The following is a 26,663-nucleotide window of genomic DNA, read 5'->3' on the forward strand; positions in this document are numbered from 1 at the left end:
GGGAGGCTCATGCTTTGCCTGCCGTGGTCATCTTCTGAGGGGCCCACCGTGCCTCCCTTCCCTGCACCCATGGGGAGGTCTAGCACGGCATACTCACAGATATTTTTGTAGCGCTGTAAGGACCCTTGTTTATAAGACAGGAAGTCAAGGCACCATTATTCAACAAATATTTATTGAGACCTGCTCTGCAGAGCATACCAGACTTATGTGTCCGGATTTCTAGCCGGCGCTGCTGCGGGCTCACTGTGCCCGGTCGCCCTTTCATAAGGAAAGCCCACAACATGGGGTCCGAGAAAGGCCTTCTTTGTTTTTCATATTTTGCATTCTTGCAGTAAATCATCATTCAAATTTATACAAGTAATACACGAATACATTCTTCTGAACTATTAAAACACTGCAAGTAAACTGAGTCTCCTTTTCCCTATCCAGCTCCTTCTAATCACAGTAATCAGTTTCAGAATTGTTTTTCACTGTGTCTGTATGTGTATATCATCTGTGCATTTTGAAATCTATATCTATACAGTTTGGGTATTTTAAGTTTTACACAAGTAGAAACAGAGTGCATGCATTATAAAGCTTCCTTTTTTCCCACTTGATGTGCCTTACAGATCTTTCCGTATCTGCGTGTAGAGATCTAACAACGCCTTAGTTGCCGTAAAATATTCCGTGTATGTGCCATGGTTTGTTTAATTGTCCTCTTTCTGATGAGCAGTTAGGTTAGTTCCTAAAGTTTTGCTGTTTCAAACAATGCTGCATTGAATATCCTTGTGTGTGCTCTTTGTGTGTACAAGTAAACTGTTCTCTGGGTTAAGTACTTAGAAGGGAACTCTCTGGGTGGGAGGACAGTGCATTTTAATTCCATACTTACTGCTGCATTGGCTTCCACGAAGCCCGTACGATTTACGCTCCCCACCCCGACAGCTCCTTGAGGTCAGCCGTCCTTTAACTCTGACGAGTGACGTCATTCGTTCCTTGTCTTAGGCCATGGGAAAGGAAATCTTGGGGGGAGGGTACAGCCTCTCTCTTGGATGTCTGGTAGGCACCCAGAGCATCTGGTTCGAGCAGAAAGTCCTGGAACTCTGAGAACCAGACTTGTCATCTCTTTTGAACCACAGACTTGGATGAAAGGCACCAAGGCTCATTATTCTTTCCCTTGCTTTGGGTGCCACGCACTTGGGGACCGTGCTTCTTTCAAGGGAAACATTCATTCCAGGTGGCTAACGGATAAATAAGTCCCTAAGGCAAAAAACTGAGTCTCGCTTTTGCAGTGTTTGCTGGCTACAGCTGAGTTCTAAGACGAATTCTTCCTTTATGTTCCTTGTAGTTGCGGAAGAAAAATATCTCACCTGGTATGTTTCTGCTGTCCTGTGGTCTTTGATGATTAATTATTCTATTTTCACAGGCAATTGAACCTCGCTATTATTATGGTATTTATTATAGGGTTTGTACCCCCTCCTGTTTCCAGAAGCTCTGAGGTGGCTTAGAAAATGGAAGCTGATGAAGGATGGGGCAACCGGGAATCAAAACAAAAAAGCAGACTTGCCCAGGTGCTCGAGATGAATGGATTGCTGACACCTGGGCACTGAACTGGCCGTTAGGCTTTCCAGCAGTGGTGGCGAAAGGGAGCACTCCTAACTTACAGGGTTTTTATCCTCTCAACAATGGGAAGCAGCCACATTCATTGAGAGAGGCATTTTCTAGGAAGCAGTTCCAAGCAGGAATCTACAGCGTGGGTCCTTGTACAAGGTACTGTTGGGGCACGGAGAGCCATGTCTTCGCTGTGCTTTTGTTAACGAGAAATAAATGCCCTGCAAGCAGATGGTCTCTGGATTCAGAGTTCCTAAAGGGTTAGGACACAGCATTAAACTGTGGCATACTGGAGGCACTTCTGTATTCTATAGTAGTTTTGCTTTTTGGTTATATAAATTACTATAGAACTAAAGCTGGGAAGATTAAAAAAAGAGTAGTTTAAAACAGCTATCATTTGATCATACATAAAGTACTTTCTGCAGCATTTATTATGTGTAAAATATAGTCCATTAACCATTCACTTACTGGCTTAACTTGGTTTAAGTCAGAGTACAAAAGGATAGTACGTATTAATGCAAAGAACCCCTCCCAAGCCCTCATTTTGGAAGAGATGTGGTTTTATTATTTTACTCTAATGTGAACCAAAGAAGTGACCAATTATTTTTTTTTAAAAATAAGTTTCTTTATTTCTTTATTATTTTTGGCTGCAGTGGGTCTTCATTGCTGCGCCCGGGCTTTCTCTAGTTGTGGCGTGCGGGGCCTACTCTTCATTGCGGTGTGCGGGCTTCTCGTTGCGGTGGCTTCTCTTGTTGCGGAGCACGGGCTCTAGGCGCGTGTGCTTCAGTAGTTGTGGCACGTGGCCTCAGTACTTGTGGCTCGCGGGCTCTAGAGCTCAGGCTCAGTAGCTGTGGCGCACAGCCTTAGTTGCCCTGCGGCATGTGGGATCTTCCCGGACCAGGGCTCGAACCCGTGTCCCCTGCACTGGCAGGAGGATTCTTAACCACTGCGCCACCGGGGAAGCCCGTGACCAATATATTTTTTTTTTTTAAATTTTATTTATTTATTTATTTACTTATGGCTGTGTTGGGTCTTCGTTTCTGTGCGAGGGCTTTCTCCAGTTGCGGCAAGCGAGGGCCGCTCTTCATCGCGGTGCGCGGGCCTCTCACTATCGCAGCCTCTCTTGTTGCGGAGCACAGGCTCCAGACGCGCAGGCTCAGTAATTGTGGCTCACGGGCCTAGTTGCTCCGTGGCATGTGGGATCTTCCCGGACCAGGGCTCAAACCCGTGTCCCCGCATTGGCAGGCAGATTCTCAACCGCTGCACCACCAGGGAAGCCCCAATATTTTTAAAAGAAGACATCCTCGAATGTTCTTCAGTAAATAGATAACAATGGGGTATTATGAAACACTGTTTATATTTAAGTGACTCCTTTCAAATTGTACAAAAACAGCTTGACTGAGTACATGGTTAAAATGCTGCCCTTTTATAACAGTAATTAGTCCCTTAGTCCTTTTTCTTTTTTGAGATAATGGGAAAGTGTGCTTCTCTTTGGGCATTCACAATTTCTGAATTATTGAACTATAAATTAATGGTGAATCTATCTAAAGCTCTTTTCAGAATTTTTATCTGGTGGGAGTGAAATTAAAACATCTAAAGTTCTAAATTAGAATGTGGGGAAGTGGTGACACCCAGCAAGAATTTGGTAAAAGAGAGGTGTTTAAGAAATCTTTTTCTAGAAAGCCCCGTGGGGTTGCAACTAGTTTGGTTGGGGCAGAGAAAGCTTTGGAACTATTTTAGGTTGGCCAGCTGAATAAGCTAATTGATAATCATTAAAGATGGGATGGGGGATGAGGGGGTGGGGAATAGGAGGTTAGATGCTGGTTCTGATTTACCCTGGATGGTACTGAATGTGAATCACAGACTGGTGAGGTTGGGATTGGGAAGGACCCCGGAGACCTTCAGGTGGATGCGTTCATTCTTCAGACCCAGCAGTCGACTTGCTTAGGGTGGCACAGTGAGAGAGGAGCCAAGTGGGGACTTAGGCCAGGGCTTCTGTCTCTGGGTCTGTTTCCTTCCCACCCTCACCGTTACAGCCCTGAATTCAGGTTGAAGTCAGGCATTTGCCATCTGACCGGTAGGTCTGAGGATGCCAGGGGCACTTGTGACATCTGGAAAATCAGATGCCAAAAGAATGTCTCTTCAAAGCAAGCTGGGCATTCAGCCGATTTCTTTACCTTCCATAAGATAGTTTTGATCATTCCTCCCTCCCCTGTTTTACTTCATAAATTATTCTCTTACTTTCTTCATGCCTATTAACATGCAGGAATCATTTGGCCATGGACGGCCTCATTATCTTATGGAAAGAGTCAGGGCGCTGGCCACTGGGTGTGGAAGGGCAGGAGGGAGTCAGCAGGCCTGGTGACAAGTGCTGTGGGTCTGTCCTCAGTCATCTGGTTCTGGTGTGGCTGCCATACCCTGTCTTTTTGACCGTAACTGGAGGCACAGAGATAATTGCCTTTGTTACTAGCTCATGGCTGACATCTGCTGAGCTAGGTGGGCTTTGTGTGTATAATCTCCTTAGTTCTCCTTTAATCCTCACCGTGAAGTCTTGAAGAAGAGACTACTGAAATCCTCATTTTGCAGGTGAGGAAAAAAAGCTGGGAGGGGTCGAATTGCTTACATGAGGCCATGAGGCCTAGTAATTGGCAGGGCCTGGATCCACATCCGGGCTTCCTGACCTCAGAGCCCACACTCCACCACCAGGCGGTGCAGACAAGTCAGGGCTCACAGGCTCTTGCCGTCTTAAACGCCCGGCAGTGCAGAGCAGCGCAGGGAAGGCCGCGGGCTAGAGCGACGGCAGGACCGCCAGGTGGGTCTCTGCGCGGGCTTCATGGCCTGGTTTCGCTTAGGGCTTGGAACCCAGGTTCGGGGACTGGCACCGAAACTCCTTGCATGTGATGCACTCCCGTCGCCCAGAGGCGTTGCCAGGTGGGGTGGGGTGGTGGCGGAAGTCAGGGTGGCCCTCTGCCTGTCTTCTGAGGCGCCTTGTGAGCCATCCAGTTGAAATGGGAGTCAGAGGAGTTTAAATTAGGGCATTAAGTAGATTTTATTGCATTTTAATTCCTTGAAAAGTGTTACTGGTGAAAGGAAAGCGCGGGGGGCTCTTGCGCGCGGGAGGTCGTAGGAGCGAGCAGTTAGGCCGCGGGCTCCGAGTCACACACGCCCGCAGTTCGGCGCCTGTGAGGGGCCAGATGCGCCCCCTTGCCCGGTCTGTCCCTCTTCTGTGAAAGAGGAGATTAAGCGGCTGGCAGGGTTAGCACAGACCCTGGCTCCTAGGGTACGTGGAGTTGCGGGGTTCACTATTCCTGGGGCTGGGGCGACAGTCTGGCGCGTCCTCAAGCGTCCGCGCGGCCCGCCCTGGGAGGCAGGGGTTGCCGTCCTCAGCCTCACAGGTGAGGAACCTGGGCTGGGAAGCTGGACCGCTTGCTCCCGTCCGTCCATGACGGAGCGACCCCTCCAGCCACGCCAGACGGGTTTCCTGGACGGAGGGCTTGCTGGGTTAGGGGTTGGCTTTCCAAAGCCATTTTACGGAAGATGTTTTCGCCAGACCCGTTCCGTCTGTCCCCTGAAGAGCCTGAGACGTAGACGTCAGAGACGGTGTTGGGGGGACCTGGTGAAGTAGCGACGGAAAGTTACCCACTGGTCGTAGGAGGCCCTAGACCTGGAGTGCAACCCGTCCTTGCTTAGACAACAGTCAAGGGCTGCTGATTTCCCTTGGGACACCCAGGAAAGAAGGGGGCTGGGTTAGCGAGCAGGATCTGATTCCCACAGCCGGGAAGCCTGAAGCCCCCCCTCTACAGAGAACAATCCAGAGCCCAATCCTCCCGTGAGGCTTGGTGGCGTCCCTGCCGACCGCTTTCTCAGCGGCTTGGGAATCCACTTGACCAGCTGCGTCTTGTTCCTGCTCGGCGCAGGTGGGAGACCCTGGCCATCTCTTGATTTAAGTGTTAGTCAGAAGAGAACAGAAAACAAGCGGTAAGGAGCAGAACAGGTGTCAGGGGAGTTCTGGCCTGATTGCTGCGTTCTCAGAAGGGAAGGTGGGGCAGTTCCTAGAATTGGGGTAGTGGAGTCACCGCTAGCGCCATGAGCTGCCATCAGAGCGTCTGATGTGCTCTCACTGCGACCTCATGCGTCCTCCTGCTCACAGGTTACAAAGCAGATCTCTGGGCCTGGGCCGTTAAATGATCCCCCCTCCCACCCTGGACCAAACAGCCAGGACGCGGCAGAGGTAGGACGTCTTGGGCTCTTCCCACCACACGCAGTTCCAGGGCTTATCGGGGGCCTCCCTGCAGGGGGTTCTGCTGGGAGACTGAGGCTCACAGAGGGGATGTGACTTGCCAGAGCTAGGGCTCCCCAGGACCTGGGAAATTGTTTGTCCTTCTTGGCCAAATGACCTCAGTTTCTTTTTCTTTTTTTTTTTTTAAATTAATTAATTTATTTTTGGCTGCGTTGGGTCTTCGTTGCTGCGCGTGGGCTTTCTCTAGTTGCGGCGAGCAGGGGCTACTCTTTGTTGCGGTGTGCGGGCTTCTCATTGCAATGGCTTCTCTTGTTGCGGAGCACGGGCTCTAGGCACGTGGGCTTCAGTAGTTGCGGCATGCGGGCTCAATAGTTGTGGTGCACAGGCTTAGTTGCTCCGCAGCATGTGGGATCTTCCCGGACCAGGGCTCAAACCCGTGTCCCCTGCATTGGCAGGCAGATTCTTAACTACTGCACCACCAGGGAAGTCCCTGATCTCGGTTTCTTCACCTGTAAGATGGGAGTAATGGTGATAATACTGCCCCATGTGTTGAGACGATCAAAAGGGATTTTGTAAGAGAACGTTCTGCACCACTAATTTCCCTACACGTCAAGCCTGGCTTCTAGGGCTTTCCCTTATCTGACTCCCTCCCTCCTTCCCTTTCAGTCTGTGTTATCCTATCCTTTGGAGAGCAGAGACTCTGGAGGAAATAGATCTGGACCTGGGTCCCAAGGTTTGCCACCCACTAGCTTTGTGGCTGAATAAATTGTTACCTCCCTTGGCCTTAGTTTTCTCATCTGTAAAATGGGGTATAGTCATGCTTGTCTCACCTTTAGCAGGGGGCCTTTGAGGAGTGAATCAAATGACGTGTGAGTGAGCCCCAGTTCACCAAAGACGTTATTCAATTGGTCAGGAATGGTCTCGAGGGTAGTCTCTGACCTCCCAGTGATGTTCAAGGTCCGCAGTGTCTGAGTATTGGGGGAACCTCCTTTCCCTCAGCTCTTGTGGTGCTGCGGGGTTTTAAAATCAGCCCCAGGCCACACCTGTTAAGTCCCCCAGTTCTCTCACGAGTGCAGCATTTCTTGGCCCTAGGATTTTTGTTTCCCTTTTCCTTAGTGTGGCCTAGTCCGTGGAGGTGGGAGGGGAGCGTGCCCCTTTCCTTCTCTTCGAGCGGGGTCCTCGTCACTGCTTCTGACCCGAGGCTGGGCGGCCATTGAGGCTGGAGATACTGACGTGTGGTCTTGACTCCTTCCCATCCTGGTGGTTTGTGAGCTTGAAGTCCAGCGCCTTCCCTGGGGAGCTTCATGGACTAGCCCCGGGTGGGAGCTGCCCTGTCCCGTGGATCACACGCTTGCTTGGGTTTGGTCTTATGCTCTTTTCTTATTTCCAACAAGAGTGTGACCTTTCATGGGCAGGGACCCAGTTTGCCCTCATCTGCATCCTCCTCAGCTCCTGGCATGGGGTGTTTGTAAACGATGGACCATTTAGTGAAGCATCACTGTGTCTACATCAGGTGCTCTGAGGTTGCCTTATCGCTTTGACTGCTTTCTTTATATGGCCTGATGGTCTCTCTTTGCAAGCTGGGAACAGAGCACTGGGGAGATGGATGGAGGGGCACTGGCTGCAGGACAGAGAGACAGAGATAGGGGAGAGGGAGAGATAGAGACAGAGGCGGGGGAGGGGGGAGAGCCATGGGTTGGGGGGGAGAGAGAGAGGGATACTCCCTTAGGGAGAGACTGTGATTGCTTAATGAAAACATTAGAACTTACAAAACCAAAACACAGTGAGCTCTTCAAAGCAGTTATTTCTGAGGCTGCACCCTAGTCCCAGTGGTGCAGGAATGCTTGTTTTCAGAATTGCTTTCAGAGCCAATTTCTACTTTTCATTTTTCTCTGCTTCTGGAGAAAAATGGGGTGATCCACGTTGATCACTGACCTTATTCACCAGCGTTTTCCTAAAGAAATTCATGGATATTTGTAAGAAAGTCAAATCTGTCTTCAAAGAGAGCCATGTTCTCTTATCTTTGAGGCTCTTGAGAGGCATGTGTCCTGGGCTCTGGAGAAGGTCTTCACTGGCATCTTGGAGTTGCTCTGAGGGGTGGCAGTATTCCCAGCACAGTGCGGCCTGCTTCCCAAGCTTCCTCCTTTGAAGAGAACAACACTTGTTTATGTGATTCTAGTGTGTTGATTAAACAGAACAGCCTTCCTACTTTGTAGTCACACTTCCCTAAGTCTGCAGTCTCATCTGGCCTGACTTCTCCTGGTGCCAAGAATCCGTCCACCTAGGCTTTCCTCTTTAGCCACTGGCCCCAGGAACACGGTCAGGTGAGGTGTTTCACTCCCAGCTGTAGCTTGGCTTTTAAAGGCCTCCCCCATCCCTGGCAAGGCAGACTTTCACGTTACCCCAGAGTCAGGGGACGTGGATGTGGGCTTCTTGGGAGCGAGGATACCTGCCTGACCCCTACCGGGATTCGGGGGTCCTGGGTACAGGTGTAACTGCACCATTCATAGCTGTCGTGTGGGTGATTTACACAAGTAGACAGAATTCCTTCAGTTCCCAGGAGGGCTCCTTGGGCTTAGAAGGATATGTGAGTTTCCGCATTTCTTCTTTTCTTGCCTTTAAAAAAAAAAAAATGCACTTTTGATCCCAGTTAGGTTAGACTTCTTAATCTTAGCTACAGCAAAGAGAGCTCCACCCTTGCTCTGTGTGAAGTGTGCGAGACGACGGAGGCTGCTTTAAAAATAGCCCCTCATTTATAAGTGGGGCGTCTTCGACTTAAGTCATGTTCTGTGCAGGTTCAGGTGTTCGGCATTGACACCTGGCGTTGGGCCCTGGGGGCAATAAATAACAATTAATTGGTCTTCACTAAGTAGGTGGGATGAAGGCATGCACATTTTTTTTTTTTTTACGTAGCCTTATTGAGATATAATTCACATACCATACAATTCACCATTTTAAATTATACAATTCAGTGGTTTTTATTATATTCAGTCATGCAACCATCATCAAAATCAATCTTAGAACATTTTCGTCACCCTGAAAAGAAACCCCATATGCATTAGCCATCACTCCGTATTTCCCACCAACACTCCCTCCCTTCCCCAGCCCCAGGCAACCACTAATCTACTTTCCGTCTATGGATTTTCCTATTTTGGACATTTTATATAAATTAAATTGTATAATATGTGATCTATCAAGTCTGGCTTCTTTTACTTAGCATAATGTTTTCAAGATTCATTCATGTTGTAGCCTGTATCTGTACTTCATTTTCTTTTGTGGCTGAATAATATTCCATCGTATGGATATGTCACATTTTCTGTATCCCTTCGTCAATTGACGGACATTTGTGTTGTTTCAATTTTTTGGCTGTTATGAATACTGCTTTGAGCATTCATGTACAAGTTTTTACGTGAACTTATGTTCTCAATTCTCTTAGTATATATACCTAGGAGTAGAATTTGCTGGGTTGTATGGTAGCTTTAACATTTTGAGGAACTGCCAAACTGTTTCCCAAAGCAGCTGCGCCATTTTACATTCCGACCAATAGCGTATGACAGTTCCAGTTTCTGCACATCTTTCCTGACACCCGTTAATGTATATCTTTTGGGTTCTAGCCATCTTAGGATATGAAGTCGTATCTCATTACAGATTTGCATTTCTCATGACTAATGATGTTGAGCTTCTTTCCTTGTGCTTATTAGCCATTTGTATGTATTCTTTAGAGAAATGCATATTCAGATCCTTTGCCCATTTAAAAGAAATTTTTTTTTATTATTGAGCTATAGCAATTCTTTATATGTTCTGGATACCAGTCCCTTTTCAGATATATGCTTTGCAAACGTTTTCTCCTCTTCTATGGGTTGTCTCTTCATTTTCTTGATGGTGTCCTTTGAGCACAGAAGTTTTACATTTTGACAAAGTGGCATGTACATTCTTAGAATCTTACAGCTGGCTAGGGCCTTTGTGGTTGCCTGTTCTAAATCTCTTGTCCTAGTGATGACATGCCCTGTGGTCCAGAGAGGAGGTGCCTTCCTCAAGGTCACAGGCTATAAAAGTCAGGACTGGAGGTTAACCTCTGGGAAGCCTCAGTTTCATCCCCACTGTTTCCGAAGGTGGTAAGTTCAGGTGAGGAGGGAGAGAGTTGGCAGCTCTGGACATTCCCATCTTCCGAGAAGCCCACAGACTCCAAACTCAGCTCTCCTTATAGATGGAGACCCCTCCCCATAGTTCATTTGTTTTAAAATAGAGGAGGGTCCTGTCACATTTGGTCCTTTCTCTGGGAGGGTGCACTCTATGAGAGACTAGTGTAGATCAGTGCTGTCGGGAGTGGTCATCACTAGTCACCTGTAGCTATGAGAACTTAAGTTAAAATTGACTCAAAGTTAAAATTTATTTTCTCAGTCACACGAGCCTCATTTGCATTGTTCAGTATCCATATAGGGCTCCCGTATGGGACAGCACACGTAGGGAATGTTACCATCATTGCAGCAAGTGCTGTTGGATGGCGCTGGCCTGGAGACGTTTATGCCCTGTGCACCGGCATTCTGTCCTCACTTCTGACCCAGGCTGGTGCCCTGGACTCACAGCCTTGATCCGTCTTCTGTATGTTCCTCCTGCATCTGCCCCTCAGACTTCCTATGTATGTAGGCTTCTTGGCAAGGCCCCTCCTCAGATTAGATGGTCTGTGGGTCCTGCTGGCAGAGATGCCGCTTTTCTGTAGCTTCTGGACTTGGTTGCTAGTAAAGAGACCAGTGTGTTCCCTCACTTCAGCCAGTGGATGTGACTTGCAGAAGTCGAGCTGGAAGATGCTTGGAGGGGGGTGTGTGCTTTCTTGGAAAGGCTATAACTCCCGAAAGTGAATGAATGAACGTATCAATATGCTCTGTGGACGAGAGGAAGAGATTGAAGAACTTTGGAGTTTAGTTCTTTTGGTTGCATTCGTGGGTAGTCTTTGAGTGGGTCCTTCCCTTTAGAGGCAGTCGGTCCCAAGGATTTGGAAGATTGCGAAGGGATGCAGGGAGGGAGGCAGGAGGAGTTGGAAGCCCAGTGTCCCAAGTCAGTGACATGGCAGATGCTGGCCTTGTCCTGTTTAGCACCCTGTGGCGTCACCTTCATTTCAGGTGCCTGTAATCCTGAGGGCCATCCAAAGCACTGACCCCAAGGTCACCAGGGCTGCACAAAGACTCTCAAAGGAAGTGCTTTATGTAAAAGGATGGAAGATATCATGGTTGTACCAAGTTGGAGCATTAGAGCAGAAATGAGCCTAGAGGATATCAGAGAGGAGAAGAGACTGACCCAGGTCACAGCAAGTTAGTGGTGGCAAAACTGATGAGAACCCGGGTCCTGTGGCATCTGGCCTTATGCTCATTCCACACGCCAGGTATTTCTTCATTTACACAAGGGACAAACACAGCGACTTCTTGGAGATGTTGCCCAGGCTGAGACGTGAATTAATTTAACCCACATGAGGCACTAGGTCTTGCCTTCAAGCCTTCCTCTGCTGCTCACGTCATTTGAAAATATTAAGAAACCTTTTAATTAAGGTGAGATCACCCAGGGTTCTCATTCTTTCTCTACATCCTATCTCCAGGATCTATTTTCTGCAGGGAGGTCTGTCCTTGACTTTAAAGAAAGCGTTGGGAAACAGAGACTTGTTTTTGAGGTCAGCCTTGTTCACTGGGCTTTGAGAGCCTTGAGGGCAAGGCCAGTGTCATCTGTCACCACTTGGGGACTGACGCAGCGCGTTCAGATAGGGAATATCTGTGGACTTTCCCTTTTTCAGGAAATTTTCCCTTTGGATGGGTTTCTGAGGTATGAGGTCCCTTCTCCAGGTGGTCCTGAAACTTTGTCAGTTCTAATTTGGAAATAGTGACCAGAAGAAATGGGATCATTTTTTTCTGTCTGCAGGGAGAGTTGCGCATTTTGACTTTGAACTTTATAAGAGCTGGATAACTTTCATGTTTGTATCAAGAAAGTGAGGGCTACGTTTTGCTGAATTGGGCAGTAGGTATATAGAACCCAACAGGACATGCTGGGTAGAATTCCCAGAGCAGTGAGGGTTAAGCAGGGAATTGTGGAAGGAATTCCAGGCCATAAACACAGAATATCTCGCTTAGTGGTGGAACTTTTCTGCTCTCTCCTCTAGAGGTGGCAAACAGTTCTTTTTAAAGACAGGCTTAATGACTACTGTGCCAACACACCGAACTACAAGGTAAATTTGTGTACCAGTTTAGCACTAGAAATGCAGTTTACAAAAGATCTGCACGACAATCTTAAACACAGGTTGAAACATCGTAGGCTCAGCTGGTTTACTTTTAGGTTAGTTATTAGGGACAAGGCTGCAGGGACAAGATCATTAAGCAGGGACGTGACCCAGGTCAGAGCACCTGTCCGTCTGGCATCTGAAGCCTCTTTTTGGGTTCATTTTAATAAATTTTTTGTTTTCAGCTTTTACCAGGACCTGAGTTTCTCTGGTTGGAGCAGAGTAAGTTTTCAGGCTGAAGTACTTGGATCATTGCCTTTGTTTTCTTTTTCACATAGCCTGTGGATATCTGGCCTTTTCAGCCAAGGAAAATGGAAATGCTTTTAAACACTCACTTGCGCCATGAATTTCAACCATATATTAATTTGCTGCTTATTCTTTGATTTTCATATCTTTTGAGAAGCAGTGAAATGACACTGGGGCAGGCCCTTGAGGTCCTTTGGAGGTAACTCAGGGGCCTGGAGCGGGGTGGGGGTGGGGCGGCCAGGGAGAATGGAATTGTGCCCTCCCACCCATGTCACCCACAGAGCAGTTCTCCTCCCCGCCTCCCTCCCTCCCTCTCTCCTTCTCACTTTCTCCCTCCCTCGGGTGTGTGTTTGAGGTTTGCACTTAAGATTTCATTTGGGGAGAAAAGTTTCTGAAATGCCTCTTGTTGGCAGTTAGAGGAGAGGTTGGTCTGTGTCCTGTCCTCACTTGAGTCAGCGAGGACTCCCAGCTGAACACTTAGGGCTTGGCTCTTCTTGTTCCTTCCTCCTAAGAGTCAGCCGCAGGATAGACGCTGTACTAAGGTCTCAGTTTTGCCTCTAACTCATAGGTGTTACGTAGCTCTTCGGGGCAGCAGAAGTAAGAAACCTGGTGTCAAGAGTGAGCACAGGCCCTTTAACAAGTGATTTCTGTATATTGTGGACATCTTGATTCAGTGTTATCCCCATTTTTTTTAGTATGAAAAAAAAACCCCCAGCTAGATCAGAGTATGAACTCATTCCTGTCTTCTCCCAAACTTCTTCTCCTAGGAAGGAAAAGATCCAGGATGACGAGTAGGTAATGGGCCATATGTAACGTGGTGGCTTTGCAGTGGGGGAGGTGAGGAGTACAGTGGGAATAAGCTGATTAAGTGATCAATAGAGGGTTTTGCAGGTTTTTGTTATTTTCTGCTTTGGGTATGGGTTTTGCTCTGTAAAGCCTGGAGGTGACCTATTTAATCCCTATATATTTGGAGCTCTCAGAATGTGCCAAGGATCAGCTCAAGTCACAGAACGCTAATGGAAGGGGAAAGAAGTCAGTCCCTGACCTCAGGGAGCTCACAGTTCAGTGCGGGACAGATGGCCCTTAGTGAGCCTGTGCATTAGGACTCCTCTGGTCCAAGTAATGGGCCCAATCCCAGCACAGACTGGAATAAGTCAAAAAGGAATTTATTGGCTCCCATAACTGACCAGTCCAGAGATAAATCTGGAGTCAGCTCAGGGACTCAAATGATGTCATCAGGATCTGGTTTCTCTCTCCCCATCCTGCCTCCACTTCCTGTGTGTTGATCCCATTCTCAGACATGCCCTCGCCTTGTAATTGCAGGATGGCTGCCAGAAGTTCCTAGGCTTGCCTCCTTCCACCTTCCTTCCAGCAAAAGAGAGTGTGAGAGTCTTTGTCCAGCCCTGCTGGGCAGTCTTGTTTGATCTCATTGGCTCAGGCTGGGTCACGTGCACATCCTGAACCTGTCACATGGCTGGGGTACGTGAGGCACTGACTGACTTAAGCCCTGGTCCTGTGATTCACCTCTGAATCCAGGGTGGCGCCAACTCTACCCTAAGCCCCTGGGCTAAAAATGGAGAGAAACTGGAATGTTGATTGCTGGGGAAAGGTAATAGAATCAGGCTTGAACTCTGGCCTGAGCCAGCGTCAGGGCAGGCTGAACTTGGGGCTGTACTCCCACCGGACATACCCATGGGTCAGAACTTATTCTGCAATGAGCAGAGCATCTTGTTACCATGCGGTTTAGCTGCACTGTGGATTTAGACACCAAACCTTGTCTGCCCTGAGAACATTGTTCCTGCCAGGGTTGGGAGGGAAACATTTCAGGGGAGCACTAGGACCTTGACTCTGATAGCGGACATCTTCATGGTGGTTACTGTTTGAGACTCTCAAATGCATGCAGGTGAATAAGGACAGTGGTGCACTGGCACCCCTCCCATCAGCCACGTCATTCAGATGAGCATGTTTTAATCTTTCTGGGGTTTGAATAGCAGAGTGGGGAGTGGTACCGACTTTAGATAGAGTTTGGAAAGGGACCTGGGTGTACATCCTGACTTCAGGTTCCTCATCTGTAAAACGGTAACCAGCTCAGAGTTGTCGTGAGAAATAAACGAAGTGGTGCGAGTGAAGCCCAGTGCCTGGAACATAGTACACAGTCCATAGTGGTGGCTATTGTCATTTCGTAACTTTTCAGATGAGCAGGGGATGCTGCCAGATAATCGCTTTAGAGTTTGCTTTAGTGTGACCGTTCTGTAAATCTATGAACATCTTTCTTCCACTGCCCACACCTCTTATAGTTGGAGAGATGCTTCTTCACTGGGGATGAGACGGTGGAAAGCTCTCACACATCATGGCCCTTACCATGTAGCTCACTGAGTACTTTTGCGTACATGCTCTCATTTGATCCTTAGAACAGCCCGTGATGAAACGAAGCAGGAGTCACAATTCCCATTTTATAGATAAGGAAGCTCATCTATGACTCAAGGACCTCGTAGTGGGAGAGCTGTAGGGCAAGTCCTACTGTCAGGGATCTTCTCAGATATCCTACGTCCATTGTAGCTTTCTTCTACTCCAGTGTGGATTTGCCTTTCTGATATAATTCATTGAATTTGTTAGAGATCTACCATGGTTTCAGATGGATTTGACTGGAGAGCCATACTGTACAGCTTATCAAAATAAGAACCCTTGAATTTATCTAGTGAAAAATAAAATTGTCCTTCTACGTCTGTCTTTATTCACTGGCTTAATTCATCAGGATTGTACTGCAAGCCTCTCTTGCCATTAAAGCAAATTAGCTCAATTTGTGTTGTTACGAAATAACATAAGTCAAGTTTATAACATTTCAGAGTTATAGTCAGTAGCTTCCAATTAGAACCGGAAAAGCTTGCCTTGCTGAGGTCCAAGTCATTTATCTTGGTCAAGGTAGAGATTTCTCAGGGAGGTTGGACTCCTGGGAAAGAGAGTTAAATGCTAAATTCTTAATCTGTTAACACCTAGCTCATTTCTTCCTAACCACACCCATCAAAGCATTGTGCACTAGCCTATTTGCAGTACTGGATAGTAATTACGATGGCATTATTTGAGAAAAATTGAGGGTGCCTAGCAGCCAATAGACTATTGTTAGAATATTATTAATATTATCATATACACATCTTCCTCGACTTAATGATGGGGTTACGTTCTGATGAAGCCATCCATTGTAAGTTGAAAATACCGTAAGTCGAAAATGCATTAAACACACCCAACCTTCCAAACATCATAGCTTAGCCTTGCCTACCTTACACATGCTCAGAACACTTAGATTAGCAAAATCATCTGCCACAAAGCCTGTTTTATAATAAAGTGTTAAATAGATCATGGAATTTATTGAATACTGTACTGAAAGGGAAAAACAGAATGTCTATCTGGGTACACATGGTTGTATGTGTATTGGTTGTTTACCTCCTGATCGCGTGGCTGACTGGGAGCTGTGCTTGCTGCCCTGTCCCACGTCAGGAGAGGGTATCTCTCTAGTCTGGGAAAAGATCAAAATCCAAAATTTGAAGTATGGTTTCTACTGAATGCCTCTCGCTTTCCCACCATTGTAAAGTTGAACCATCGTAACTCGGGGAGATCTGTAGGTCTTTTGGGTTCTCTGTTTCAAGACATTTGAAAATGTAGACCAGATTAATCGAATGCGTCGTGCATGATACGTGGCTGTGTGTTACCCTCTTGTTCATGTGTGAGTGAAATGGTCACAAGAACCAGCAAAAGCAAGATCATCTGGAGCAAGTTTATCTGTTGTTAGGTGGTTTTAGGGTGAGTAACATCTAGTTGACTGAGGGTTGAGACTGAAGCCAGGTTACTGGGCTCGTGATACACTAGGAACAGGCTTTCTGTGAGGACACACAAGGCCTTAACCCAGACTTCTAGTCTAAAGGTATGCAGGTGTCCCTGTGAAGACATCTCCTGTAGTGGAATAAACCAAGCACCTGAGACCAGAGCTCAGATGAATAGCAGGTGTGTTTGGGATGTGCCATACATATGGCGAAGGGCATGAAGTGCACAAACATGAATTTTTACATGTATAGACCCATGTAACCACCATGCAGACCAAGCTATAGAGCATTTCCATCACTCCAAGAGGGTTCCTTTGTGCCCTTGCCCACCTCTACTCCTTCAAACCCCCACCAGGAAATCACTATTTTGACTTCTACTAGCATCAGTTAAGGTTTGTCTATTCATGAGCTTCATTATAAGTTGAATCATGCAGTAGGTAGTGTTGTATGTTTGGTTTCTTTCACTCAGTATGATGCCAAAAGCACAGGTTTTCTGCAGTCAAGGTTAGCTTGAGAACTCACCTGGAGTAAAAAAATGTTTGGAGAAACCTTGGTTTATACAGGTGGGCAACATACATTCTGAGATAAGAGATGTCCTGGAACCATCATGAAATAAAATAATATAAAGGCCAAGGAAAACAGACATCACCTAAAGAAAAGGACTTCCATGAAATGGGAAGCTTCTGATGGCACATCTTTTCTTTACCTGGTGGTGGGAATTCTACCCTCCCCACCTTGCCTCTGCATCTTCCACCTAGGCACTGGAGAGTCCTGGCTGCTTGGGTCTGATGTGTATAACATCATGTGATTGATAACATTTGAATGGGTGTGTGATGTGGTCAGGGAATGTGTTAGCTGGTATTCTGTTTCAGCTGTTTCTTTCTGGTCTTGGAATAATTCCCTCATATGTAATGTGAATGGTTGTAAAAGACCTCGTAGAAAGAGACCTTATTTGTTTTTTGTTACTTACATTCCTTGTCTTAAGAGTCCCTTCTCTTCTCTTGATATGTCATTTCCTGTTTTTTCTTCCCTTTTTTGGACTCAATAAATCCTGAAGAACCTCTGTTTTGTCCAACTATAGTCCTTTAAAGTGGAGAAGCTAGAGTTCCAGCTATATTTGGAAGTACTTTTCAATAATGTTAAATATAACATATACAACAACTTTTTCTTTCTTTCATAGGTCTTAGAACATTCTGGAAATGTTCTCAAATATACACAGCCAGATCAAACTAAACAATATTTATAACTAAAATGGAAGAATTGAGTTTGAAGTACAGAATATTTGAAGGGAAATCTAGTTTTATTACTTTTAATTTAGAAATCAATTTTTACTTTTTTCTTTTATGGTTAATGTTTTCTAGGTCCTAAGAAAGGTCACAAAGATACTCTGTTTTCTTCTAGAAGCTTTACAGTTTTAGCTTTTACATTCAGGACTTTGGTCCCATTTCAAATTTTTTTTCCTATGGCCTGAGGTAGGGGTCAAGGTTCATCCCCCCACCCCCCATGGATATCTATGTTCTTTAAACAACATACGTAGAAAACCTTTCCCATCTCCATTGAATTGCTTTGGTACCTTTGTTGAAAATCAATGACCCTTATAAATTTAGTTCTATTTCTAGACTTTTTCTCTTCCATTGATCTGTTTGTTTGTTTTTATGCCATTTCTACACTGTTTGGATTACTGAAGCTTTATTGTTGTAAGTATAAAATCAGATAGTATAAGTTCTCCAATTTTGGTTCTTTTGTTTTTACCCCCAAGAATCTATTGGCTATTCTAGGTCCTTTGCATTTTCATATACATTTTAGAATCAACCCATCAATTTCTACAAAACAACTTTCTGGGATTTTGATTGAGATGACATTGAATCTATATATCAATTTGGGGAGAAGGACAGCTTAGCAATATTGAGTCTTTCAATCATTGAATATAGTGTATCTCTTCATTTATTTAGATCTCCAGTTTCTCTCAGCAATGTTATTAGTGTAGAGGCCTTACACGTATTTTATTAAATTTATCCCTAATATTTTGGTTTTTGGTGCTATTGTAAATGGAATTTAAAAAAGAATCTTCCAGTTTCCCTCCCTCCCTCCCTCCTTTCCTTCCTTCCTGCCTTTCTATTTTTGGCTGCGTTGGGTCTTCATTGCTGCGCACAGGCTTTCTCTAGTTGTGGTGAGTAGGGGCTACTCTTCGTTGTGGTGTGCGGGCTTCTCATTGTGGTGGCTTCTCCTGTGGCAGAGCATGGGCTCTAGGTGCATGGGCTTCAGTAGTTGTGGCAAGAGGGCTCGGTAGTTGTGGCACATGGGCTTAGTTGCTCTGTGGCATGTGGGATCTTCCCGGACCAGAGCTCGAACCCATGTCCCCTGCATTGGCAGGTGGATTCTTAACCACTACACCACCAGGGAAGCCCTTCCAGTTTCTTTTATTGCTACTATGTGGAACCATGCTTGATTTTTATATATTGGCCTTGTACCTGTCATCTTGTCAAGTTTATTTATCAGTTCCAGTAGTTGTTTTGAAGATTCTTTAGGATTTTTTATGAATGCAATCATTTTGTGAAAAAAGATAGTCTTATTTATTGCTTTCCAATATGTATGAATGTATGTATTTTTATTGCTTATTGCATTGGCTGGGACTCTAGTACAGTGTTGAAATGGAAGTGGTGAGAATGGACATCCTTGTTTTATTCTTGAACTCAAAGGAAAGGCAGTTAGTCTTTCATTATTGAGTACAATGTTAACTGTAGGTTTTGCATAAATGTCCTTTATCGGTTGAGAAAGTTTCCTTCTGTTTCTAGTTTGCTGAGAGTTTTTGTTGTGAAAGGGTGTTGAATTTTATCAAGTGCTTTTTCTGCGTGTATTGAGGTAATCATAGGCTTTTTCTCCTTTATTCTATTAATGTGGTAAATTCCATTGAATTTTGAATGTTAAACCAAATGTTATTACCAAGTTAGACTCCACTTGGCCCTGATATATTATCCTTTTTATGTATTGCTGGATTTAATTTTCTAATATTTTGTTAAGAATTTTTGTGTGTGTGTTCTTCAGGGATATTGGGGTCTTAATTTTCTTTTTTTATAATGTTTCTGTCTGGTTTTGGTATCAGTGTTCTGCTGGCCTCATGAAATGAGGAGTAGTCTGGTACCAGTTGCTCTGCCATGATTGGCTGCAGAGTTCTAGTTTTCTTACTTTTAAGTGCATAGAGGGATGGCTGTTGGCGGAAAGAGGTGGAATTGTTTTAATAACAATTAATTTCTGCTTTAATAACATATGAAACATCTGTGGAATAGTGTATTAGTTGTATATGAAGCAATTTATCATGGATGCTGAAAAATATTTTATCTTAAGTGGGATGAACAATTCGCACCTACCTCCCCTTATGCTAAAATTGCATTTATATTTTAGTAGCAAAATGTCTTTTATCACCAAGGGAATGAATTATCTATCTGATTGTCATTCCTTTGTAATTTATGGAATATTCAATTAATAAGGTTTTATTGTATGTTAATATTTGAATCTCATTTTTTTTCCTCTCTCTACCCTCTTTTGGTTGTATTTCTCCCAAATAAAAGCTTAAATTCATAAGTCAGCTAGTGTTTTTTTAACCTGTTGAGTTATTTTGCATGAAGGTGGTCACATGGCCACAGATAAAATAAAAATATTTTTTTGTTAGTGGCATTGTAGGTTGCCACTGCTGCTGTGGTTTCTGTTTTGGGGAGACTTTCCTTCAAAAAGAAGGATTATAAATTCAGTCTAACTCAGCAGCGGTTCAGTATAGAATGGAGTTAGAAAAAAACACACCATCAATTTTGGTGGAGTAGAAATCTTGTGTTAAGTAAGCAGTGGGTGAGAGGGAATGGGAGCAGCCATCCTGGTTCCCATAGTGATAGTGCACATCCAGGAAAAACACAGGGAAAAAGGGAGTCATTATGGAAGAGTTTTGGGAGTGTGTTGTGATGCTTCAGGAAGCACGCCAACTTCTACACCTCTGTCTTCAGAATGATGTGTTTAGACACACATCCTACACAGTGTGTTCAGCAGTACTTGCTGTGCTTCTCTTTAGTCCCTCCAATCCTAGAGGATGGTACCTCTGGGGGAGTTATGGCCCCATGTGATTTAGAAGGATCTTCTCCCCTGTTTCTTTTCAAAAATCCTGGGAAGGTCAGTGATTTATGGCACCTATAAGCAGGGACCCACAACATTGCTTGGAGCACCTGGTGACTTCTGATTGACAGGTGTTCCCTCCCCCTGCTGTCATCCCCAGTTCCTGGGTGTGGACTGAGTTATACGATGCTTGTGGGGTGGTGTGCATGTTCTCAGATGCCACAGGCCTGACCTTGATGCTGCCCCTTGTATCAGTCTCCCTTGCTCCTCTGGGGGATGCTTATCAAAAAGGTCTTGGGATTGGGGACCACTTCCACATTTGTATAAAGTGGTCCCCCAGCATGAAACGTCCCTCCTTGCTCTCCGCCCATACATATCCCATCATTCTTGAAGGCTTACTTCAAGTCCAGCCTCCTTCAGCCTCCCCTAACTACTCAAGCCCCCCCTTTTCTTCTCTTTAGGGTCTACGTTTTGCATGTGTATTTTTTGGTATAGTCTTAACACATTTTTTTTTTTTTAATTTATTTATTTATTTTTAGTTTTGGCTGTGTTGGGTCTTCGTTTCTGTGCGAGGGCTTTCTCTAGTTGCGGCAAGCGGGGGCCACTCTTCATCGCGGTGCGCGGGCCTCTCACTATCGCGACAGGCTCCAGACGCGCAGGCTCAGTGGTTGTGGCTCACGGGCCTAGTTGCTCCGCGGCATGTGGGATCTTCCCAGACCAGGGCTCGAACCCGTGTCCCCTGCATTGGCAGGCAGATTCTCAACCACTGCGCCACCAGGGAAGCCCAACACATTTTGAACACATTTTGAAGGTTTCAGAGATATAGTCTAGGTCTGATTTTTTTTAAAAAGTGACACAGAATGGAGGCTTTTTGTTTATTTACTTGACAGGAGTAAAAAATGTTCTTATACTACACAATGGGAAATGAAGCATTTGCAACAGGCAGAAAATTTAGGTTATTATGAGTGTGAGAGCAGAGAATTTAGGCTAAAAGAAACAAAGTTATTCGCGGTCTTGATTTCTCGGCTTGATCCCCTGGATTATTGCCTTATTCCCCGTACTTTTAGACTCTGTGGTAAGATTCTTCTGCAGAGGTACTTTCTTGTCATTAATGACTCCTTTCCACCACACCCACTCTGTTTGGATTTTTGAGTTATTTTTCCCTTTTGGTTTCTGTACTCCAGCTCTCTTTTTATTAAGGCTTCTCTGCCAGTTGTTTTTTGGGTATTGGTATCAGAGTCAGACATCCCCAGGACCAGATCCCAGGCTGTGTAATCCTGAGCAAGTCAATCTCCTTTTAAAAAGAAGAATGAGGAAGCTTGCCTTGCAGGATGGTGGCGGTGGGGTGGCAGAGTTTGAGAGAATGCGTGGCACGGCAGGAGCTCTTGATGGTAGCTCAGTAGGCTTCTCCTTGCTCTACCCCAGGGGTCCCCTCTGTCCTTGTGTATCAGAGGCGCACAGTAAGTGCTCTCCCAGTGGGTTACTTACATTATGGGTAGGGTGACCTTGATAGTTGATAGCCAAGGGGAGGTGAGTGTCGTCAGGCTCAGGCTTGTACCCTTGAGCTTGCTGAATTGTTGCAAAGGCATTTTTCATGGTGTTTACCCAGTGGCAGGTGTGACATGTACAAAATATTAGCCCCGTGATAACAAAACCCATTAGTATAACACCTAGGAAGTCATTAAGGCCACAGGAAGTCAGCGGATATCTTACTCTGTGTCCTGCGTGGAGATCTGGGAATAAATAATTAAAGGAGAGAGAGAGGGGGAGACATGGAGCGGATAGTCTTGAGGAGGTGGGACCTTAACCACAGTAACCGCCACTTATGGAGCAGCTGCTGTGTTCCAAGAACTGTCCCCGATAGTCACAACCACACCACAGGGCAGAGAAGTAACGTGCGGCTCCAAGAGGCTGTATTGAGGTGGGTGTGCAGAATTCAGAGAGAAGTGTCAAGTGGGCACTTCAGGGCAGGAGAAGAGAACGAAGAGATGGATAAGGGTAAGGGATTTTAAGCACTTCAGGAATACTAAAATTTTAGCACCTCTTGATTTTTAAGATAAGCATCATTGGCTAGAGTTTGAGATTAATCTGTTGTGGAACTGATTTTTGCATGTGTGTTGGTTTTATGTTTATTGCTTTTGTATTTGTTTTGTGAAAACCCTTTACATTTGTTGGATTTTATATTCTTTGTAGGCGGTCTGAGACGGTTACTTTTATAGCCAGGAGGAGCAGGGAGGCAGTGGGTGTGCTGAGGCGGAGGCAGCCGACTTGGATTCTGGTCACTTTCCTGCTACCCGGCTGCGTGACTCGTGCCCGGTGCCACGTCACACGGTGGAGGGGCTGACTCTTGGCGTTGTCAGGCTTGGGTGCCCGGCCCGAGGTCTTTTCTCTGGGACCCTTGACTGACCTTGTAGGGTTCCGAGCAGGTTTTGTTCTGGTGGCACTGGCTACAACTGCGGGGCCGGTTGGCGAGGGTGGTTGAAATGTAGGCTGAGAACCAGGCTGTTTACGAGATCAGACTTCTTTTGATGTCTCTCAGCCGTGCCCCTTTGGAGCGCTCTCTCTGTGAGTTGTTCAAGTATCTGCGTTTCCCATCACGTTTTCCTTTCTGTCTTGGCTTCAAAGAAGCTCAGAGCTAAATTTATTGCTTGATTGCAGTTGCTGGGTTGGCCAAGGTTTTAAATACATATATTTTTTACATGATTTTTTTTCTTTTTCTTTTTCTTTTGATAATCTTCTTGTTTGTGTCCTTGATTGCATCCACCTTAAATCATTTTGAGAAGTAGGTCAGGTATACATTTAAGAATCATTTCTGTGGGAGGTGAGCCATCAGACAAACAAAAACAGGTTTGGGTGACTTGGGTTAAAAAAAAAAAAGTTTGGGATACATTTTGTATTTAAACTCCTTTTTATGTTATTTGCCCTCAGGTGGTCTGTACAGCTCACTTTACTGTCCTTTTATGTGGGGTAAGCATCGGGGGAAAGTTTTTCTTTATAACAATTATTTTCTTGATTATGAAAGAACTGGTGGGGTAACCTTCAGTTCTGACCTTGTTGGCAGACCTGTGATTCCCTGAGTTTGTGGGGGCCACATACCCTCGCTCTCCTGCCTTGTTTGGGGCCTGAGGCAGCTCCCCTGGAGCCCCAAGGCTGCTCTGGGGGTGAGGGCACTGAGCACGTGCAGCTGCTGACTGATCCTTCTCAGATACGGAGAGGGAAGATCTGGGGCCTAGTTGCTGGGTGCCACTGCCCCTTTGTTCCAGCCTGGCTTCTAGAAGTAACTTTTATGCACTCGACAAACAATTGTTTGGTATCAACTATACGCTGGGCACTGAGATAGGGGCTGTATTTTTAAAGCTCTTAATGATGACAGCAGAGTTGTTAATAATTACAAATAGGATAGACTCATCACACCGGCAATAAATTTTGGAGGAATACTGTTGAAAAGACTCCTAGTGGGAGATGTGGGCAGCTCCGGTAGAGGAACGGAGGGTCCTCCAGAAACCGAGGACGCTGGTTACAGTGGGACAAGGTAGGGGAGCAGAGTCCCATGGCTAGGTTGTGTTTCTTGTGTGTGAGGGCCTATTGGGACACCTCTTCTCAGTCATTCCAGATGTCTGGGCTTATGGAGAAAGTACCTTAGACCCCTAAGCCCTTTGGTGTGGCCCCCAAAGAGATGCTGGAGTTACTTCCAGAAGTTCTGTGGGCGTGGAGTATGCAGGCTGGCTGTGCTTCCCCTCCCCTCTCCTCCCCTCTTTGTGGCTATTCCTTTCTGTAATTCATCTGATTGCTTTTCTTTACAAATTGCTGGCTTAAGCTTTATTTTATCTAATTTTGTCTCTTCCAGCCTCGCACATCCAGAGCATTGCTGGGGCCTGTGCTCATTCTGTCCCTTCCACTTCTCCTGTGGCCCTCCACATCCCCAGGGGGTAGGAACGGGCTTTGCGTAATCTGCTTTTTCTGGCAGCAACAGGGAGGTGGCTGGCCAGGTGCTTTTCAACCTCTGGAACCTCTCCTTTCTGTGTTCCCCGCCTCGTCATCTGTCATTGACATATTTTGCTTCTTCTGAGACCCGGTCCTGCGTCCTCTCTCCCCGTCTCTCTCTGCCTCCTTGTTTCTTTTGACCCAAATCCTTCCCATCCCCATCCTGCCCTTCTTTGCTTGCTGTCTGGCTTTTCTTACCTTCTGTCACATTTACATGCTCACTATTTCTTTTTACTCCAAGCATCTGTTCATCTAAATCATGAGCTGCAGTTGGTATAATTAAATATGTAATATGTTTATTTTAATATCAGCATGTTACTCCGTGCACATATTCGTGAAAGACCTGGCTGTCAGCGCTGGGTCAGATCACTGTTTGCAAATGTCCACTCCTGCCAGCTCCCCTGCGATGTTCATCAGGCACCTCATCGGTTCTCTCTCTGTCTTTATGTCTCTCTGCTCCGTGTGCATTTCTCTCTGTGTGTTGCTGTCTTTCTGTCCAGTGCACATCGCTCCTATAGGCTGGCCCCTCTCCTCCCCATAAATCCCTGTCTGTGGATGCTCACCGACCCCTGGGTGAGTGAGGAGGAACAGAAGTGCTCAGTCAAGAGGCCGTTCGCAGGAACCAGTAAAGAACTAAAATTTCATGCCCTGCTCTTTATTTTCCTTTTGCTAGCTGCTCTAAAACTGCAGCACATCAGTAGTCGGGAACTTGGAGCCTGGGCACCCTCCCCTGAGCGTATTGCTGATGCAAAGGCAGGCAGGCAGGAGCAATCAGAGCCCGGCCCGCCCGCCTGTGGTCCCTTGTGATCCCCTTCCCCAAATGGGTGATAGGGAAACCAGCCCATCTGTGAGGCTTATGAGTGGAGTGACACGGAATAGAGAATCCAGTATTAAGATAGATTATGTGGTGTTTGCTTGTCACTTCTGTTTAAAGGTAAATAAAAATCTATCTCTGGCTTAGAATTCTAGCCGCCTGGCCTGTGGGTGAATATTGACTGGCAAGCATCACCTCCCAAGTAGGAAGGCTTGCATGCAAGGCTGTAAATTAGAGCTCTGCTTTAGACATATCTTCTTGATGTTTTCTGCTGAGCGGAATTAGAACATGTTGTTTCTTTTGAGGTTGGGAAATGCGAACAAGGATCCCCTTCCACCTAGACTGGTGGAAAGTAAATGAATAACTTGAAATCCCATTTTATCAGCCATAAAAGTTAGATGAAAGCTGGGGCAGATAGATTAGAAGATTGTAGTATGTCTTGGACCACAAATTTTTATTCCTTTTCTGGAAGAGAAGAACTGCATTTTAGATTAAGATAGTTGGGTTATGTTTTGTAGGCTATCAGATACACAGAACTCTGGATTAAGTTTCTAGAGTCTTGAGTTTTAGCATAGTGATGGCAAGTCACTTGACATCCATGGGCTCTGGTTTCATCGGCTCTCTAAGGGAATACAAATTCCCACCTCGTAGGAGGTAGTGAAGATGAATGGGAAATTTGTGCCAAGCACAGAGTATGTGTTCAATAAATATTAGTAACTGGTAACCCTTTGATAAGCCTACTGAAGGCCTGGGTGGTTCGTTTTTATTTGTTGGTTTTATTTTGTTAGATAATATATGGCTGGACTTAAAATAACACATGCTGCTTGTGCTTCTGTGGACATTGGTTCTTTTAGGGACTTAACTATATTGTTGTCACAGAAATTTTGAAAGGACTTAATGGCTCCAAAAAGGGCTGAAAAGTTTTGAATTTCCTTTTTTATTTTTTGCAAAAGAGTTTGAAGCTTAAGTCATGTAATTAATAACAGGGGAGGTTAAGAGTCAAAGATTTTTCTTTTACTCTGGTCATTTTTTAAGCTGAACTTGGCATGGGTTGAAGCAAATCCGTGTCTTCTTGACCATTCACTTCTTAAAAAAAAACCGAGGAGATAGATTCTATCTCTAATGAAATAATTGCAAACAGTCTTGTTAGCATGTGGTACTGATTTTTCACAGAAGCGTTGTTGAAAGGCATGGGAACTACCAGGTTAAAAGACGTAAAAATAGCCAGTGCTTCATACAGTCCAGATGGTATCTGCAGACTAGAGAGGATCCAAGAGGCACGAGAAACGTCTAGAGCATCTAGAGCAGGGGTTGGAAACCATGGCCCTTGGCCAGGCCCAACCCGCTGCCTCCTTTTTGCATGGCCTGTGAACGGAGGATGGTGTTTTACATTTTTAAATGGTTAAAAAAAAATCCAAAGAAGAATACTATTTCGTGACATGTAAAAATTATATAAAATTTATATTTCAGTGACCATAAGTAAGGTTTTTCTTTGGATCACAGCCACTCCCATTTGTTTATATACTGTCTGTGGCTGCTTTTGTGCTAGAAGGTCAAATCGAATACTTGCCTAAAATATTCACTGGCTGGCATTTTACAGAAAAAGATTGC

At 45.5% G+C, this 26,663-nt stretch overlaps 1 protein-coding gene across 4 annotated transcripts in view; it reads left to right on the forward strand.

Moving 5' to 3' along the window:
- The window catches only part of CACNA1D (calcium voltage-gated channel subunit alpha1 D), a 319,290-nt gene that overhangs the window by 13,797 nt on the left and 278,830 nt on the right, over positions 1 to 26,663 (forward strand). The gene's annotated exons all lie outside the window — the stretch shown is intronic.

This window comes from Balaenoptera musculus, chromosome 11 (assembly GCF_009873245.2).
Source record: "Balaenoptera musculus isolate JJ_BM4_2016_0621 chromosome 11, mBalMus1.pri.v3, whole genome shotgun sequence".
In the NCBI taxonomy this organism is placed as follows: domain Eukaryota; kingdom Metazoa; phylum Chordata; class Mammalia; order Artiodactyla; family Balaenopteridae; genus Balaenoptera; species Balaenoptera musculus.